The following is an 18,551-nucleotide window of genomic DNA, read 5'->3' on the forward strand; positions in this document are numbered from 1 at the left end:
CTCATTTTGTTAATTTGGATACTCTCTCTGAGCTCTCTATTTAGTCTGCTTAAAGGTTTATTTATCTTGTTAATTTTCTCAAATAACCACCTCCTGGTTTTGTTGATTCTTTTTTGTTTCTACTTGGTTGATTTCAGCTCTGAGTTTAATTATTTCCTGCTTCCTCCTCTTGGGTGTGTCTCCTTTTATTTTATTTTATATTTTTTTATTCTTGAGAGTTTATCTATGCTGTCAGGATTCTAGTGTGTGCTCTCTCTAGTTTCTTTTTTCTTTTCTTTTTTTAGGAGTGGTAATATGTATATTAAATTTCATATATATGCACAGGGGAAGCTATCCTTGAGGGAGGATTAAGAGTTCCAACCCAGAGACAATGTCAATGAGTTTCCAAGTTCATTTAAGACAACAGTGGCTGGCTGCTGCCCTTTGTCATAGATTTCCTCCTTTTTGCTGGTGGAGGCCTGGTGGAACTGTGGGGAGAAACAGAGAGGCTGAGGGTCCCTTGGGGACAGTATCTTCTTTGAAGGGAGCAGTTCCCTTGGCAGGCTGCTCTGATAACTGTTGCTCTAGTTTCTGTATCTTTTGGGCTTTCCTAAGAGAGTGACCACAGTCCTTAGGCTTGGGGTGGCACAGATTTCAGAGGGAGTAGGACCAGCACGTGTTCCCGGGTCCTCACCCTTGGAAGGGGCACTGTGCTTTGGGAAAGCAGCCTCCTTGGAGGGTTTCCATTTAGGTACCTGTTGCTTCAGCTTCCCAGCCCTCTTCCATTTCCTGGTCACTTTGGCTTTCCCACCAGACTGACTGCTTTCCGGGGGCCTGGCAGTCACTTGGGCTGTTGGGACAGAAGGATTAGTGGCCAAGCCTGGCCCTTTGGAGATGCCGTTCATCTTCTGGAAGGAATTCTTGGAATGTTGCTGTTTCACCAACTGCTGCTTCACCTTGGCAGCCCCAGGGGCTTTCTTGGTAGGCTGACTACTGTTCTCAGACTTTGGGGTGACCTATGCCTTCAGGTCAGGGTCTGTAGGAGTAGCTGCTGCCGAGTTTCCTGCATGGGGCTGGGGAATAGAATTGGAAAATTTCTTGAACTTGGCTATAAAGAAACCATCCATACTGTGAGTGTGAGGGTAGAAGCGTCGGGTGGAACAGAGAGTCGGGTGAAAGCGCCTTTCTCAGAAGCGGGTGAAACCATCGTGGCCGAAGTCCAGGCCGGTGGGCACCAGCCGCACATTCCTCTTCGTCAAGGCATAGTCTACCACCCACTAGTTCTCTTTCACCGTAATGGAACAGGTGCAGTAGACCAGGCAGCCTCCGGTCTTAGAGGCAGCGTTGACTGAGTCAATAGCACTGAGCAGCAGTTCCTTCTGAACGTGGGCACAGCGCTTGATGTCCTTCTCATCCTTGTTCGTCTTCACAGCAGGGTCTTTGGAGATGATTCCTATGCCACTACAAGGGGCATCCAGCAACACTCGATCAAAGCCCCCCACCAGCTTGGGGAACTGGTGCCCGTCATAGTGGCTGATGACTCCCAAGGAGTGTAGGTTGCCCACGAAACTCTTGAGCCGCTCAGCATTGGCATCATTGGCAAGGATCACACCTGTGTTCTTCATCAGCTGAACTGTGTAGCTGGTCTTCCCTCCAGGAGCACAGCACATGTCTAAGATCCACTCATGCTCCTGAGGTGCCAAGGCCATGACAGGAAGCATACTCGAAGCTCCCTGCAGCATATAGTGTCCGGCTAGGTACTCGGGAGTAGCGCCAATAGGCACTGAAGAATCATATACCACAAGTCCAGACTTTGACCACTTTCCCAATGGATCCAGATTAACACCTTGATTGATTAGAGCCTGAGAGCAAGGTCTCAGCGACAGGTTTTCAAGGTGTTGGTCTGAAAGGTGACTGGCCGGGGCACCCCATTAGCCTCTAAGAACTCTATCAGCTCAGACAGAGGGAACAGCTCCATGCGCTTGCTCAACAGGAAGTCTTCATAAGAATAATTAAGTGGCCAGATCCTTCTGAAGCCGATTGAAATACTCAGTTCGAGACCGGTCTTCTTCTCTCTGAGCCCCAAAATCCCGAAGCACTCCTACTATCTCCTAGATGCGCTTGTCTGGAGCCTGGGTATCCTAGTCCGTCTCCCCAGCAGGGGGCAGCACAAAGGCTTCCTCATCTTCCACATTAATCTGCAAATCCCCCTCTGCTTTGTCATTCTTCCTGGAGTGGGACTCAGGGGAAATATCATCATCTTCGTCTTCATCAGTGTCCTCTTCACTCCACTGGGCCCCATCTGCAGCGTCCCTGGCCTTCCACTTCAGAGCAGCTCTTTCAATAGACAACAACGTTTCCTCCTCATCCTCCGAGTCAGAATTAGCTCCATAGTCATCCACCGTATCTTCACAACTGTATTCAGAGCCCCAGAGGTTCCCCTGGGTCACCACTCCATCTTGCTCAGAGTCTTCCTCCTCGTTGGTGCTGGGCGCTTCTTACCTGGAGCCTGGGCTGTTCCTTTGGATAACTCTCTAGGCGATAGTGATGCTTTGGTCCCAGGAGACTTATTTGGTTTAGGGACTTCCACAGACCCTGCCCTCCTTTTGGCCGCCCTCTTCCAAGCACGACTTGATAGCCTCTTGAAGTTCTCATCGCCAGCTGCAGGCAAAAATCTGGCCAGTTCGGTCTCTGCACCCTTCTGTTTTCGATCCTTTCGGTCGGGCCCACATTTCTCCTTCTTCATTGGATCCAACTTGTGCCCCATGATAACTTAAGGTTCAGCTTGCCCAGAGAAGGTTCCGGCAGACCCAGCGCCTCCAGCCAGGGCCTGCTCCAAGTGCACTTGGGGAAGAGTTCAGAGGCACCACACCCCCTCTCTAGTTTCTTTGTGGTGGCAATCAGAGCTATAATTTTCTTCTTAGTACTGCTTTCATTGCACTCCATAAGTTTGGGTTTTTTGTGCTTTCATTTTCATTAAATTCTAAAATATCCTAATTTTTCACTTTATTTCTCCTTTGAACAAGTTATCACTGAGTAGAGCATTGTTTAGCTTCCATGTGTATGTGGGATTTGTGTTGTTTTTGTTGTTATTAAAGACAAGCCTTAGTTTACGGTGATCTGATAGGATGTACGAGATTATTTCAAATATTGTATCTTTTGAGGCCTGTTTGGTGACAGACTATACGGTCAATTTTAGAGAAGGTGCCATGAGTTGCTGAGAAGCAGGTATATTCTTATATTTTAGGATGAAATGTTCTATAGATGTCTGTTAAATTCATATGGTTCTTAACTTTTATAATTTTCACTGTGTCTCTGTTCATTTTCTGCTTCCATGATATGTCCATTGATGAGAGTAGGGTGTTGAAGTCTCCCCCTATTATTGTTTGTGGTGTGATATATGCATTGAACTTTAGTAGATTTTCTTTTATGCCCTTGTATTTTGAGCATATATGTTTAGGATTAAACATTCTTGATAGATTTTTCCTTTGATGAGTAAAAGTGCCTTCCTTACCTTTTATGATCTTTTGTCTGAAAATCTATAATATTTGATATTAAAATCGCTACTCCATCTTGTTTCTTGGGACCATTTACTGAGAAAGTGTTCTCCACCCTTTTAGTCTGAAGTAGTGTCTGTCTTTGTCACTGAGATGTGTTTTCTGTATGCAGCAAAAAGCTGGGTCATGCTTATGTATCCAGTCTGATTGCCTAAGTCTTTTTATTGGGGTATTGAGTCTATAAATACTAAAAGATAATAAGGAAGAGTGATTGTTGTTTCCTGATTTTTGTTGTTGCTAGAGGTGGAATTAAGTCTATGTGGTTTTCTTTTAGGTTTATTGCAAGAACATTATTTTCTTGCTTTTCTCATAGGTCAACAAGTACTTAATGTACCTACTCTCAACAGGCAGATAATGTGGACTGTTCTTAGGATCTCATTATAAGCAAATGGGAGTAGAAATGACATTATATATTACTTCTTTTCCTCGACAAATTGCTTTTATAGGACTTGTTATAAATGTAAAAATATTAAACACCTCATTTGAAATATTAATTCTGATTCTTCTAGAGTAACTTCCAGTCAAATTCAAGTAACAGAAAATTTAAAAAAAGGTATTTTACATATTCCATAACAATGATCTTAGATAAAACTGTCTAAAGACAAAATGAATGGCAAAAGAACAATACAAAATTTATAATGCAACTTATCTATAACAGGGCAAAAGAAGGGAATGAATTACAGAAGAACATACCAGTTAATTTATTATAAGTTTTTGTTGTTATTTTTGTTTTGCTTACAGTTGGTGGTGAACAATTTTTTCATTATATATTATTTTTTAAATTTTAAATTTTTTAATACTGAATTTGACCAATCAAAAAGATTGTCACAAATTTTAGATGGGTATTGTCTGGTGAATCACTGTTTTTATATTTTGTTGTGCTTTAATCTGACAAGAGAACTGATCAGAATTAGCAAGGTCAAAATTTAATCTAGTTAAATGTAGTTGTCCATTAAGTTATGGCAGGCTGTGGATAATGGAATGTTGAAAACATATCATATTCCCTATTTATTGGCTCTTCCCTTTGCAATTTCTCTATTTTGAACACTACGCTTTAGCATTATAAACATAAAAAAAGATTCCATGTGTCTATCTCCTGCACCTGAACTGACCTAGCGACATGATGTTGCCCACATAATAAAAATAACAAAGGAGCTCTCAGCCTGTGTTTATCTGTGGCCTTGAGAAGTCTTAGAGGTTTGTGCTACTTGTCTTAAAACTGTCTTAGCTGTTATGTGAATGTGTGCCATTGGTGCTGCCTTTGAGAGAAAATAAGGAAGAGGTGAAGCTGTATTCAATAAAGTGGTATGACTTTGTTGTAAGACCACAAGGAGTCTTAGCTCAGGAGTGTGACCCACAGAACACAATTAGATGACAAACTGCTGCAATAACAGGAGGTTTACTTCCATCCACATGGGGTTGTTCATCTTCTCAGGGAGAGTCAGCCCCAAATTCAAAAAATCACACATCTTTTATTCTTTCCAGTGGGCAGATTTTAGCAACAACATGGAGTAATGAGGTCGCATTGGTAGGTTACAGTGACATTTGGATTAATTGGATCAGGGGGTTTAGGCTGATGATGATGTATATTTGGGTCTTTTCTATGGGACCTTGTGGCTATCAGCCAGCACATTCTGTGGGATTTTGTCCTTGTTTTGTTTCTCAGAATTGGGTGATCAGAGCATGAGTAAACTATGACATGTATCAGGACCCTGTCTAGGGTTCTCTAGAGGGCCAGGTGGCTATCAGTCAGAATATTCTGTGGTTTTCTGAGAATTACTCTGGGCCATTGTTTTCATTTGTCAGGCACAGGCAGATCTCACAGCCTTGGGATGACTGGAAAGTCTCTGAGTCTGACTTCAGTCATTTCTGTGTCCTTAGGATCTCACAATTCACCCATAGCTGGGTGACCAGGATTCTACATAGCTGAAAGCAGTCAAGCTTAGCGTCTTAAAAATCACTGGGCCTTGACCTAGACACCTCCGAGAAAGATACACCAAACACATCAATTGTTGTATCAAGAGTAAGAATTTCATTTGTTACTTAATTCCAAATTTCATCATGCAATTATCAAAGCAGATATTAATACTACATTATATAGATTTTTCAATTTTAAAAATGAGCATTTTTTTCCCCCTTAAAATTGAATTGCTCTGAGGATTTTTATAGAGACAAACATAAGTCCATTGCTGGAGGCTTAATTCAGGACCTGCTGCCCATTAAAGTATAAGTGTCCCTTACTGCCTCATTCTCCCTAACATCTTATTACTTGAAAAGCATGAGTAAGTCTTGATGACTGTGCTGTAATGGATCTGAGAGTCAAATACACATAAGAAGTAGATAGTTGGAGTTTGACAAAACAGGCAAAGGCGGAAGACAAAAACATTTATCTCCCAGGTCCTTAAGTTGTTACTTGTTAGAAGTATGGTATCTTTCCTTCTATGCTCTGTGAATTCTTTCTCTGAGCAGTGATACCAGGCCATGTCTATTACAAGACCACAGTGTTGGAACAGGAGGCAGCACTTAGTTGGGATACAATCATTTCTGGGAAGAGTCTACCACTACTTCCTAGATGCTTACATAATAACAAAGAATGCCTTTAAAAATAAATCTAGGACAAGTCATTTCCCAAGACTTATGTTTACCCATGCAACTATGAAAATGAATAAAAACCTTGCCTTGCCTTTTTTGATTCTGTAGATAGTCTTGTCCCTCACATTCAGAGCTAATCATTTTTCGTTAGATTAAGTCTACTCCACTCACACCCCACTAAGCTTGCCCACATTCTGTATACTGTTAGCCTGTGTTTAGGCAGGTGCCATTTTATTGTCACTTCCAGAAGTTCCATTCTGTTGTTAAAAGTGTTCATTAACACACATTTTCTGATTATAATGTATAAAACTACAAAGCCATAGGCACAAGAATATTTTAATTAAAAAAAAATACCTTCACTATGGAAAATTTTTTAAAATGTGGTCTTAAAATAGCAACAAATCTAAAAGTAGGCTAAAACAGTTACTTTTCAGAACAAAATGGGGAAACAGTTTTTAACATTAAAATGGAAAGCTCAAAGGAGTATTGACAGGATGTGGCCCTGTTGTGTTCATTTCAAATGCTGTGGCTTTGTGGAAACTTTCCTGTGCCTTAGAGGACAAGCGTTTATGAGAAGAGAGAGGACGAATGGGAGAAGGTATTTTTAACAAAGTCATCAAGGCACCCCTGAGGATGGCATGTTTTCCAGGAACACGCAGCATAACTTGGTACTCTGCTCAAACACCACACAGCAGAGTGGAAATGACACTTTCCGAATACTGATTCTCCCACAGGGAACTCACCAGTTAACTAGGAAAAGATCACAGGCTCTGACAGCTGATTGGTGAATTAATTAGGTGCTGAACTCTGCTAATGCTATTGTAAATTATATGCGGAGCATGTACTGAGAAACAGAGCAATTCCAAGGACGCTATGTGTCACACAACAGTAGGATAAAATGTAATCAGAATCCAGAGGGAGGCCTGAATGGAATAAGTTTCACAGAGACCTGCTGAGATTAATCTTACTGATATTTCTTTTTGAGGGCAAATTTACATGAGGTAGCAAAATTATTTAGCTTCCAAGGGAAAAATTCCAGACTTTTTTGTTACTCTTCATATTTAGTCTCATGTAAACATAGGGATATTCATCAACTTCTTAGCAACCTCTTAAAATAGACTTCGTTTTGTGTCCTAACAAGTGTCAGGGATTTTGAGGAAAGAATAAAGAGGACTCCCTTTTGCCTCTACTGTGACATCTTCACTGCTACTTTGAACTACCTCTACTAACTAAATATTCTTAGTATAGGGATATATCAAAGGTATAGAAGATGCCTAATACTTGTGAGTCTCTGGGTCCAATCCCTATGAACTAAGATGAAAAAATAGAACGAAAGATTATTTTTTGCTGGCCATTCTTGCTAAATATTCCTTGGTAACATCTTTATCAATTGTCTTCTTAGATATGTAACATCTGATAAACATCTGAAAGATTTTAGGAAACTTAAATTAGGGTCATACTTTCAGAGGGTTCAAGACTATTCTAAGCATCCTCACTGTTTTGAGGAAACAAGGAATGAGGTAGAATATAAGGATGGGAAACGCATAGCTACTTTTATGATGAAGGCAAAAAATAAAGACTGAGAAAGAGGGAGGCAAGGTACTCTTTAAGAGAAGCTCACACTATTGGTATAGAGATAGGCAGGTAGATCAATGGAACAGAATTGAGGACCCAGAAATGAACCCACACATATATGGTCATTTGAATGTTGACAAAGGAGCTAAAAACATTCAATGGAAAAGGACAGCTCTTCAACAAATGGTGTTGGTTCAATTGGCAGTCAGCATGCAGACTAATGCAAATTGATACTTTCCTATCTCCATGTACAAAGTTCACTTCCAAGTGGATCAAAGATCTCCACATAAAACACGGTGCACTGAAACTATTAGCAAAGAAAGTGGAGAAGAGCTTAGAACACAAAGGCACAGGGGAAAATTCATGAACAGAACACCGATGGCTAATACTCTAAGATCAAGAATAAACAATTTGGACCTCATGAAATTGCAAAGCTTCTGTAAAGCTAAGGACACTGTTAAGAAGACAAAATGGCAGCCTACAGATTAGGAAAGGAACTTTACCAATTATACATTTGATAGAGGGCTAGTATTCAATATATCAAAGAACTCAGGAAGCAAGACTATAGAGAATAAAATATCCCTATTAAAAATGGGGTACAGTGTTAAAGAATTCTGAGCTGAGAAACATTGAATGGCTGAGAATCACATAATGAAATGCTCAACATCCCTAGTCATCAGGGAAATGCAAATCAAAACAACCCTAAGATTCCACCTCATGCCTGTTAGAATGGCTAAGATAAAAACTCAGATGACAGCAGATGCTGGTGAAAATGTGGAGAAAGAGGAACACTCCTCCACTGTTGGTGGGTTTATAATTGTGTAAAACCACTCTGGAAATTAGTCTGGTGGTTCCTCAGAAAATGAGGCATAGTACTACCTGAAAACCCAGCTATTCCACTCCTGGACATATACCCCAAAGATGCTCCAATATATAACAAGGACACATGCTCCACCATGTTTGTAGAAGCCTTATTTGTAATAGCCAGAAGCTGACAAGAATTCAGATGTTCAATCAGCAAATGAATGGATACAGAAAGTATGGTATATTTACACAATGGAGTATTACTCAGCTATTAGAAACAATGACTTCATGAAATTTGTAGGCAAATGGATATAACTAGAGACTATTATCCTGAGTGAGGTAACCTAGTCACAAAACAACACATATGATATGCACTCAAGGATAAGCAGATACTAGCCCCAAAAAGCGTTGAATTCCCAAGAAACAATTTATAGACATCCTGAAGCTCAAAAAGAAGGAAGGCCAAAATGGGGATGCCTCAGTCCTTTTTAGAAAAGAGAACAAAACTTATTGGAGGAAATGCAAGGTCAAATAGAGGAACAGGAATTGAAGAAAAGGTCACTCAGAATATGCACTCACCAAATATGCAGTCACCAAATCCAAGAACTATAGCTGATCCCAAAAAGTACTTCCTAGCAGGAACCAGACAGAGATGTCCCCTCAGGGACTATGCTAGAGTCATATAGATACAGCTGACCATGTTTACAGCTAACCCTTGGTCTGAACTCATGGATCCCAATGACATTGCTAAAGAAAGGACCTAAGGTGCCAAGAGGTGTTGCAACCTTATGGGAAGAACAACATTATCAACCAACCAAACCCTCCAAAACTCACATGGAGTAAAACACCAACTTCTCTGTGTGTGTGCTTTGAGATACTTATTGATACAGTTGTGTATGTAGCTGAAAATAGCAGTGTCTGGCATCAATGGGAAAAGAGACTTTGTTTCAGAGAGGGCATGTCTTCCAAATGTAAGGGAATGTCAAGGAAATGGAGTGGAGAGGGGGATCAGAAGGTAGTGCACCATTATGAAGGCAAATGAAAAGGGAGGGGGATGGTAGGGCAAATGGTAAAGTGATAACATCTCAAATGTAAACACAGGGTATCTAATAATAAAAATCAAAAGAGAGAGAAGCTCCCACTGACTTATTCCTTCCCTAAACAGTTCACTGTCCTCCAAAATGAGCTCCCACTTCTGGGCTCATGTTTTTTACATGGGTATGTATGACTGAAGTTTTGTGTTCATACCAGACCTTTGGGTTAATTGTTTAGTCTCTATGCCTTTATTTCCATTACATGCTAACTGGTAATAATGTTAACAATTTCTTCCCCAACATTGTAAGAAGGGTGGTTACATGAATCATAACGTATTGCCTAGCATATGACACTCATCCTAAGTCAAAAAATCATCTTTAATATTCTGAATAAATAAAATAAATCGTCTGTTCCTTGAAAAAAACTCAATGTTAATAGAACTAAAAAAAGATTATTAACAATTTTCGGTGTATCATGGATAGAATTGTGAGGTTTCTAATTGATCTACTCACTCTTCTCTCCACCACCTCCATAACTAAAGGATATAGAGACAAGCAATGGATTTTATCTATCAGATAAAATTGTCTCCCAAATACAATTCAAGCCTCTTTTCTTGTGATAAGCAGGCCATGCCACAGCTATCTAGGATACAGTTGCATCTACTTTTCTGGAAGAGAAAGCAGGAGGGAAGTAAAACTAAATTAAATCGATTTGGATATTACCATTTTAAGACACTCAGAGATAAACAGGATTTGACCTAAATCCAGAGTAAGCATGTCCCTTTTATTTTTTCAAAATATCTATAAGTAATATTTTAACTTTCTTCAAAAAACATGGATCTTTAAAGATAAAATTGGATATACAATAAGGACATGTAAGGTGTGTTAAAATTTTCGCATCTTCCCTTTTCCTGATGCTGTAAAATACAGCTACTCACTGAGCCTTAAAACAAGTGCCTTGTTCAGGGGTTTTATAAGGATGTGGACTAGCATCAGTTTAAAAATAAACGAGAGCAAACCTGAACTGGGAAGTATAATGAAGCCTGGGGTATTTAAGCTCTTTATTCTGATAGAAGAGACTAAACAGGTACTATGAGACACTAGATAATTGGAGGTCAGAAATACACTCTTACATTTTGCTTTCTATCTAAGACTATTTTCATAGCATCCTAAATTGTAAACAATGAGAAACACTCCTCCATTGTTGGTGTGTTGTAAGCTGGTGCAAGCCCTCTAGAAATCAGTCTGGCAGTTCCTCAGAAAATTGGACATAGTACTACCTGAGAACCCAACTATATCACTCTTGGGCATATACTCAAAAAAGTACCAACATCTAACGAGGACACATGCACAACCATGTCCATAGCAGCCTTATTTATAATAGCCAGAAGCTGGAAAGAACCCAGATGCCCTTCAACTGACGAATGGATACAGTAATTGTGGTACATTTACACAACAGAGTACTACTCAGCTATTAAAAACAAGACTTCAAGTTTTGTTCAATATATAATAGTTTTCTGCATAAAACAATGACAAAAGTAAAGGATTCGCCTTTCATGTCATACAGTCTTTGAAGCACAATGCCAATATGGAGAACCGTGATGCACAGGCCAGGAAGAATGCTTGGATTAGCTTAAAAGCCCCTGTGTTCATTACAATCTGAATCCATAATTTTTCATGTTAATTTATTTAATTTCAATCCTTTTAAGAAAAGTATATGTTAGAATAGGGAGTAAGATTTGGTTAGATAGACATTTAGATTTAAGATGAAAAGGAGACAGTGATGGTTTGAAACAGGTATGAGCTGTGTCAAGGAAGCCAGCTCTTTCCTATCCATGTGAGCGGGAGAACATTCAGCTGTGCCTACAAGCATGGGTTTCCACTTGCACAGTGGAATGCATCCAGTGTGGCTCCTCTAGTCTCTCTGTGGACACTTGGTTTTCTACCCCTTTTAATATTTCTGATACAGACTCTGTGCACATATTGGGTGTGGAGACCTGATCAATTTGCAATTCTAAATATAGTGTCAAAAATTAAATATAGTGTATATGTGGGAGTTTCTTGACAATACAGTTCCAACCAACACCTCAGCTTCTCAGCTTGTTACACTTTAACAGTGCTCACTATTCTTATTGAGCATTTTCTTTCAATATTGTATGACTATTAAACTTATGACCTATATTGCCAACTTAAACTGCAAACTCTAGGACATGGATTATATCTGTTCATATTACTTATAATCAGAAGCACAGATGAAATTCAGTCATGACTAAATAGAAAACTAGCATTAATATGTGATTTGAATGCTAAAAAAAATAGTAGAATAAAAAAGATTTTCTGGAAAAATCTTATTTTTAATATTGATGACTGTTAAAAGTTACAAAGAAGGTACAACAATATCCTGAGATTATTATATTTTTTCACATTAATACCATATAGACTGAGGGAAAAGATGTCATCAAATATGCACGTGACCTAAGTAAAATGTAGCTGAATCTATACCCAGGCTGATGTCAGGGCAATTAGGCTTCCCTACTATGTATGCCATTAGATATTAACATGTTAATTAGCAGTTTTGCCTATGTGCTTTCTAGAATAGAACCCTCTACATAGATGAGTGTATGTGGCCCACTCAAAGTTTTAACTACAAGCAATCCCAATCTGTGAGTTGCTTCTTTTTCTCTTAGAACTGATGGTGTTCTTTATTTTACAGAAGTTTTTCAATTTAATGAGGTTCCATTTGTAAGTTGTTGATCATAGATGAGAAATTAGTGTTCTGTTCAGGAAATTTTATCCTGTGAAAATGTGTTTGAGTTTCTTTACCACTTTCTTTTCTATTAGACTTAGCATATCTGGTTTTATGTGAAGGTCCTTGATCCACTTTCTACAAGTGGATGAAGCTTTCTACAAGGAGATAAGAATGGATCGATTTGCATTCTTCTACATACTGACCACCAGTTGAAACAGCACCACTTATTGAAAATACTGTCTTTTTTCCACTGGATGGTGTTGGCTTCTTTGTCAAAGATCAAGTGACCATAAGTTTGCGGGTCCATTTCTGGGTCTTCAATTTTATTCGACTGATCTACCAACCTGTCTCTGAACTAATACTATGAAATTTTGTATTTATTTATTATTATTACTCTATAGTACATTTTGAGGTCGGGGATAATAATTACCTCAGACATTCATTTACTGTTATTGTTATTTTTTTATCCTGTATTTTTTTGTTATTCCAGATGAATTTGAGAATGCTCTTTCTATCACTGTGAAGAATTGAGTTGAGAATTCAACGGGAATTGCATTGAATCTGTAGATTGCTTTTGGTAGAATTGTCGTTTTTACTATGTTAATTATGCTGATCCATTAACATGGTAGATACTTATCAACACTATATTGGATAAAGGGCTAATATCCAGTATATGCAAAGAACTCAAGAAGTTATACTCCAGAGAACCAAATAACCATATTTAAAAATGGGGTACAGTGCTAACCTAAGAATTCTAAACTGAAGAATCTCAAATGGGTGAGAAGGGCTTAAAGAAAGGTTCAACAACCTTTGTAAACATTAGGGAAAAGCAAATCAATTTAAATCTGAAATTTTACATCACACCCGTCAGAATGGATAAGATCAAAATCCCTGGTTACAGCAGATGCTGGTGAGGATGTAGAGAAAGAGCATTCCTCCATGGCTAGTAGGATTGCAAGTGGGTATAACCACTTTAGAAATCAACCTAACAGTTCCTTCGAAAGTTGGACATAGTAGACCACTCCTGGGCATATACCCAAAGGATGCTCTAATATATAATACGGACAAGAGCCTGTATAGCTGTCCCCTGAGAATCTCTGACAGAGCCTGACCCATACAGATGTGGATGTTCATAGTCAACCATCGGACTGTGCACAGACACCCCAATGGAGGAGTCTGGGGAAGGACCGAAGGAGTTGAATGGTGTTTGCAACCCTGTAGGAATATCAATGGTACCAACCAACCAGAACTCCACAGCTTCCGGGGACTCAACCACTAACCAAAGTGTGCACATGCAGTACATATGTCCAAATAAATAAAATCTCCAATAAAAATGTTACAAGTGATTAATTGTCAGAAAATTCCTACTATGTGTAGTCTAACTAGAGGAAAATACTGCTATGGTCTCCTTAAGAGGAACTCTTTATGAAAAATAGGGAAACCCTCACCTTAAAATACTAAATTCAAGCACGTGTTTCCAACATCTATAAAACAAATCAATATAAGTTGACATCATTGATCCAATCTAAGTTTTAACAAAAGTGTTTCTTTGAAGAAAACTCAAAAACTTTAATAGCCTTATTTAAACCACTGACAAAATCTTATGTATATAGTTGAATGCAAAGAAATCATATAATTTTGGCAATCTTCTCTCCTCTTATTGCATCATAGGTCCATAGTGTTTTTGATCTGTACTGACTAGACGAAATGTTGATAAATATATTCTAGAATAAATTTTAAAGCTCACATATTCAACCTTCATAATTTAGGATGAAACCTACTTTAAACATTCAATCTTTTAAATATTTGTGATCCCAAGATGTTCAATCAGAAAGTGTCAATAGGTTCCTACTACACCCATGCAGAGAAATAATAATGTAAACTAATCATAACAAATTCTTTAGAGTGAAATCATTTTTGCAATATATAAAAATGTCTATTAAAATACCAACTTTTTATCCTAGGCATTGCCTCAGATGACTAAAAATTAAAAAATGCTTACAAAAGTAATTGAAATTCATGCTCTAAATTTAACTGCTAGGAAATTAGGTGCTGGGCTCAACTGAAGACTACTGAGATCTCAAAGCACGAAATTTATGACAGATGATAAGCCATTTCCTCTCCCATTACCAGTTACTAACTAATGTTCTAATGCTATTAAATAAGCAGCATTGTTGTTCCTCCCTTTCATGCTCATAAATAAGTTCTGGGCACTGGACTGTCTTCAATAATGCATTGTGCCTGAATTATATTCAATAATGCATTGTGCCTTTATTTGGACAGATCATATCAGGTAGATGGTTGATGGCATGAAAATATTCTGCAGTTCTTTACCTGCATCCTGCTTCACAGATTATTTGAAACACTTTCTAATTAATTGATAGAATTAAAACAATTATATCTTTTTTTTATACATGATATTTCTTCAAAGTTTTCTTGATGGAAGATAATATGGACTATCAAAGATTATCATGTCATTAAGTGAAATGACTTAAGGACATATGTAAATGTTCCTTCTCTAAAAAGGAACACAAAGTAATGACAGATCACCTAAATACGAACCAATAAATCCACCGTAGGAAGCAATTGACTGCTTAAACACAGAACCAACAACTACAAGGACCAGCAAGGTGAAACATACTTGTAGCAGCAGGCCTCAGGAAGGTAAGACAGAGTGCAGCCCAGCTAGGTATCACACTGAGGTATTGCTGAAAAAATCAAATCTCATCTATCTATGCCAGTGCTTTATGTAGTCAATTACAGAATATGTCAGCTTTATACAGTATATTTACATTATACGTCAGATACATTTTTTTCTAAATTTTCGTACTAAAATAAATCTATATGATTCTATCTTAAAATCAAAATCATCCAACCAAACAACCACAAAACAAACAGTTCCACAGTGAGTTTTACTCTATTCAAATGTTCGGAACCTGCTTTAAAGACACAGATACAGATTTTAACTGCCTCTAACTTGAATTAACATATTTGCTGAGAATTTCCATTATCTCAAACGGTTTAGAATCTAGGTTCTACAAACAAGAAAATCTAATTGTTTGAAATTCACAGTGCTTTGTTATTGTTTCTTCTCTAGAATCTTTCCCAAACAAATATGCTTTTATTAGGTTACTCTTACACACACTTATTCTAGTTTTGAAAAAATGGTTTTAAAACCTGCTGTTAGATTTCTGATAGACACAATGTTTAAACTGAGGTTGACTTAAAAGCCTCCTTGAGTGTTTCTTTCACAGTACCTTAGTGTGCTTTACATGTTTTCACTGGGGAACCAGTACAGATTCTTATCCAGATGTAATACCTGTGAACAAGAAGGTCTAGCACAACAGGATAATATTAAAGGTGTAACAATGACACACATACAACTTTACAGTAACTAATAGCTGTCTAGTTGGACTTAATCCACGCAATGGGGGAAAATCATGCTTGTTATTAAAAACCAAGTCAACTACTCAGAATAGTGAAGTCATCATATGATTTAAAGATAGATCTCCTATTGTCACAGACTAGCATAATTTTCCATTGCATTCTAGAGCTCAACTTATAAACACAGATAAAGATTTCTCACCCCTCATCAAAGAAGCATCTTTTTGCAGCATACAGTGGTCATCACAAAAATCCACAACTGCTCAAAATTCAGAGATGAACCAATTGTGGACTATCAATGTCTAGTGGATATACACGCAGGACAACTTCTGTACCACAGACCAAGGAAAAAAGTAAATAAATCTAATGTAATGTTAGAATAAGTCAGAGGATCTAGGATTTATCTTTTCATCCTTTGTTGATGTAAAGTTTTATTAAAATGGAAGTTGTCAGTGTAGAAAAGATTTACATAAAGATTTGATATTTTTAAAACACCTCTTCACAAGCAAATGGAATTTTAATGTTCAAAATAACTTCCAGTAATTCCATAAAGTAATAATTTGCATTTCACTTTCAGCATGTCAAAATATAATATGCACATAACTGTGTGCTATGAATGCACATGTAAAACAGTGTTTTCAGTTTTGTTTTGTTTTTAACATCAGAGGTAGATTTTGAGTTTTCATAAATAAGAGCAAGAAGAGGTTAATCCATTCAGATTACTAAAGCCCACAGAATAGACTGTGAAAGAAGACTAAGAAATATCTTAAGAAATAATTATACTAGTGTCTTTGAATAAGTTCAAATTTATCACATTTTAAGTGCCATTAAATATTCACTTTTGATTTGAAGAACTTTTGAGCAGACAGTTTCTGTAGAGCAAATTAACAGCTTCCCCGATTCTCTTTACATAACCGTCAATCCTTCTTCTATTACGGGATCCAAGATAACATAATGGAGAGCATTGTAAAATGGGAGCTGCCCTGATAGAAGCTTGCATTTAGGAATGGCAAGATTGGAATGTTGTCAATGATGCCTTTATATTTGTTATGCTTAATTCAATACATTTTGTAGCCATTGGTTTATGATTTACTCCTGAATATAAATTTATTTAAAAATATTTTTTTTACCAATTCTTTCCTTTTCTCTTTCTCCTTTTTTCCCCTCTCTGTTTATTATTCCTTCTATATTTTTGTCATTTAGATCTATACCTAATGATCAGTTCAGGCACACTGTCTTTTCGATGAAACACAATTTGCTCTTCTATATTGGTACTATGTTTATGTTAGTGTTTCTCACCATCTGAGGTAGGTACACCATCAGCACTTAAGATATTCTTTTCTTGACACTATTATTTATCTGAGACATGTGATGTAGGGTAGAAAGAGGTTTGCCATTTATCCATAGAATAATTTTTTAAATATAAGAAACTTTCTGTGAGTCCTGTATTTTGTTTTTTATAGGATAATACTGGTAGGGTCTCATTCATATACTTATGTTAAATGAGAAACTTTTTGTTTAAATTTAATTTTATTTTTGTTTTTCAGATTTTGGTACACTTACTATTATAGTATGAGCTGATCTTGAACTCAAAATAGTCTTATCTTAGCTTATTGAGTGCTAGGCTGACGGGTATGCACAATCACATTATTCATAACAGATGCTTGCTAAGCCTTATGCCCTTACAATTCCTAATGACCATATTTTTTTTCTGAGTTTTAGTGTAGAGATGAAAGAAGAGATTACATATGTTTTGTCCCAACATCAAAAAGCAGAAGAGAATCACACACATTTATACATAAAATTTTGATGCAGAATAATCATCATAAAATAAGACAGGATGGCTAGAAATTTGGACAAGAGCTTCAAGAGAAGCCTATCCAACCACACATACATAAAATACAGAAGAAATTGTTGTAAGGTCTAATGATGGAAGAAACAGAAGTTCTGTGGTTTTAAATTTACCCCTCAGGACCCTATATATCTACTGTATCATTAAACAAAGCATGAGCATTCATAAAGGTACAGATTCAGATAAAAAACATTACATGCAACTTTTTTCTACATACAAGCATTTGATGGATTTTGATCAAATTTTTCACATTCCCTTCTCTGCAACTTACTGCTGTAGGATGAGGTCAAGGTGTTACATTATAGGACGGTAAAGCATGGACATGGGCAGAGACAGAGTTTTTGTAAGGAGAGAGGAGGTGGAGAAAAAGCAAGATTTGGGAAGAGGCAACATGGAAGCAGAGGTGGATATGTCTCTCATGCATCTCTACATAGATAAGGTTGTTGTAATCATTTATAAGGGATTCTACAGGTAGATTTAACTTATCTAAGTGTGCAATTTACAACGTTGCCAGTTAATTTTAAGCTTATTGTGTTGAGGGATTGTGGATTGAGAATATAACACATAAACCTGTTTGATAAGTTAATGATTGTGGAGTCATGTTTTTACCTGGCAGGGAAGGACAGTTTGTGAAAGGCACAAAGGGCAGGTGGAGTGTACTAGGCCTGGGTCAAAAGAAGCCGGGTTCTCTGAGTACTTAGAGGTGGCATGGAGCCGCTAAGATAAAGATACCGAGCAGTGCCATGTAGCCTCACAGGAGCTGGGTGTAGACTGGGATAAAAGGTTATCCACCTTTTAAATTTTTACTGTAACATCGTGCCACTTTTGTCTCCTATTCTTGTTCTCTCTGTCTCTGTCTCTCTCTGTCTCTGTCTCTGTCTCTCTCTCCCTCCCTCCCGCCCTCCCTTTCCTTTCCTTCTCCTTCCTCCCTCTCTCTCTCTCTGTGTGTGTGTGTGTGTGTGTGTGTGTGTCTGTGTATGTGTGTGATTTTAAAACTCATCAAGTCTACTTAGTGCTGCCTCCAT

General features: G+C 37.8%; 1 pseudogene across 1 annotated transcript; it reads right to left on the bottom strand.

The window, feature by feature from the left end:
• Nucleotides 1-394: 394 nt before the first annotated feature.
• On the bottom strand, nt 395-2,746 carry LOC308437517 (28S rRNA (cytosine-C(5))-methyltransferase-like; annotated as a pseudogene). Its single transcript has one exon. The product of its transcript is annotated as a 28S rRNA (cytosine-C(5))-methyltransferase-like (transcript).
• Between the last annotated feature and the right edge of the window lie 15,805 nt (nt 2,747-18,551).

Source organism: Micromys minutus (assembly GCF_963924665.1).
Source record: "Micromys minutus genome assembly, chromosome: 26".
In the NCBI taxonomy this organism is placed as follows: domain Eukaryota; kingdom Metazoa; phylum Chordata; class Mammalia; order Rodentia; family Muridae; genus Micromys; species Micromys minutus.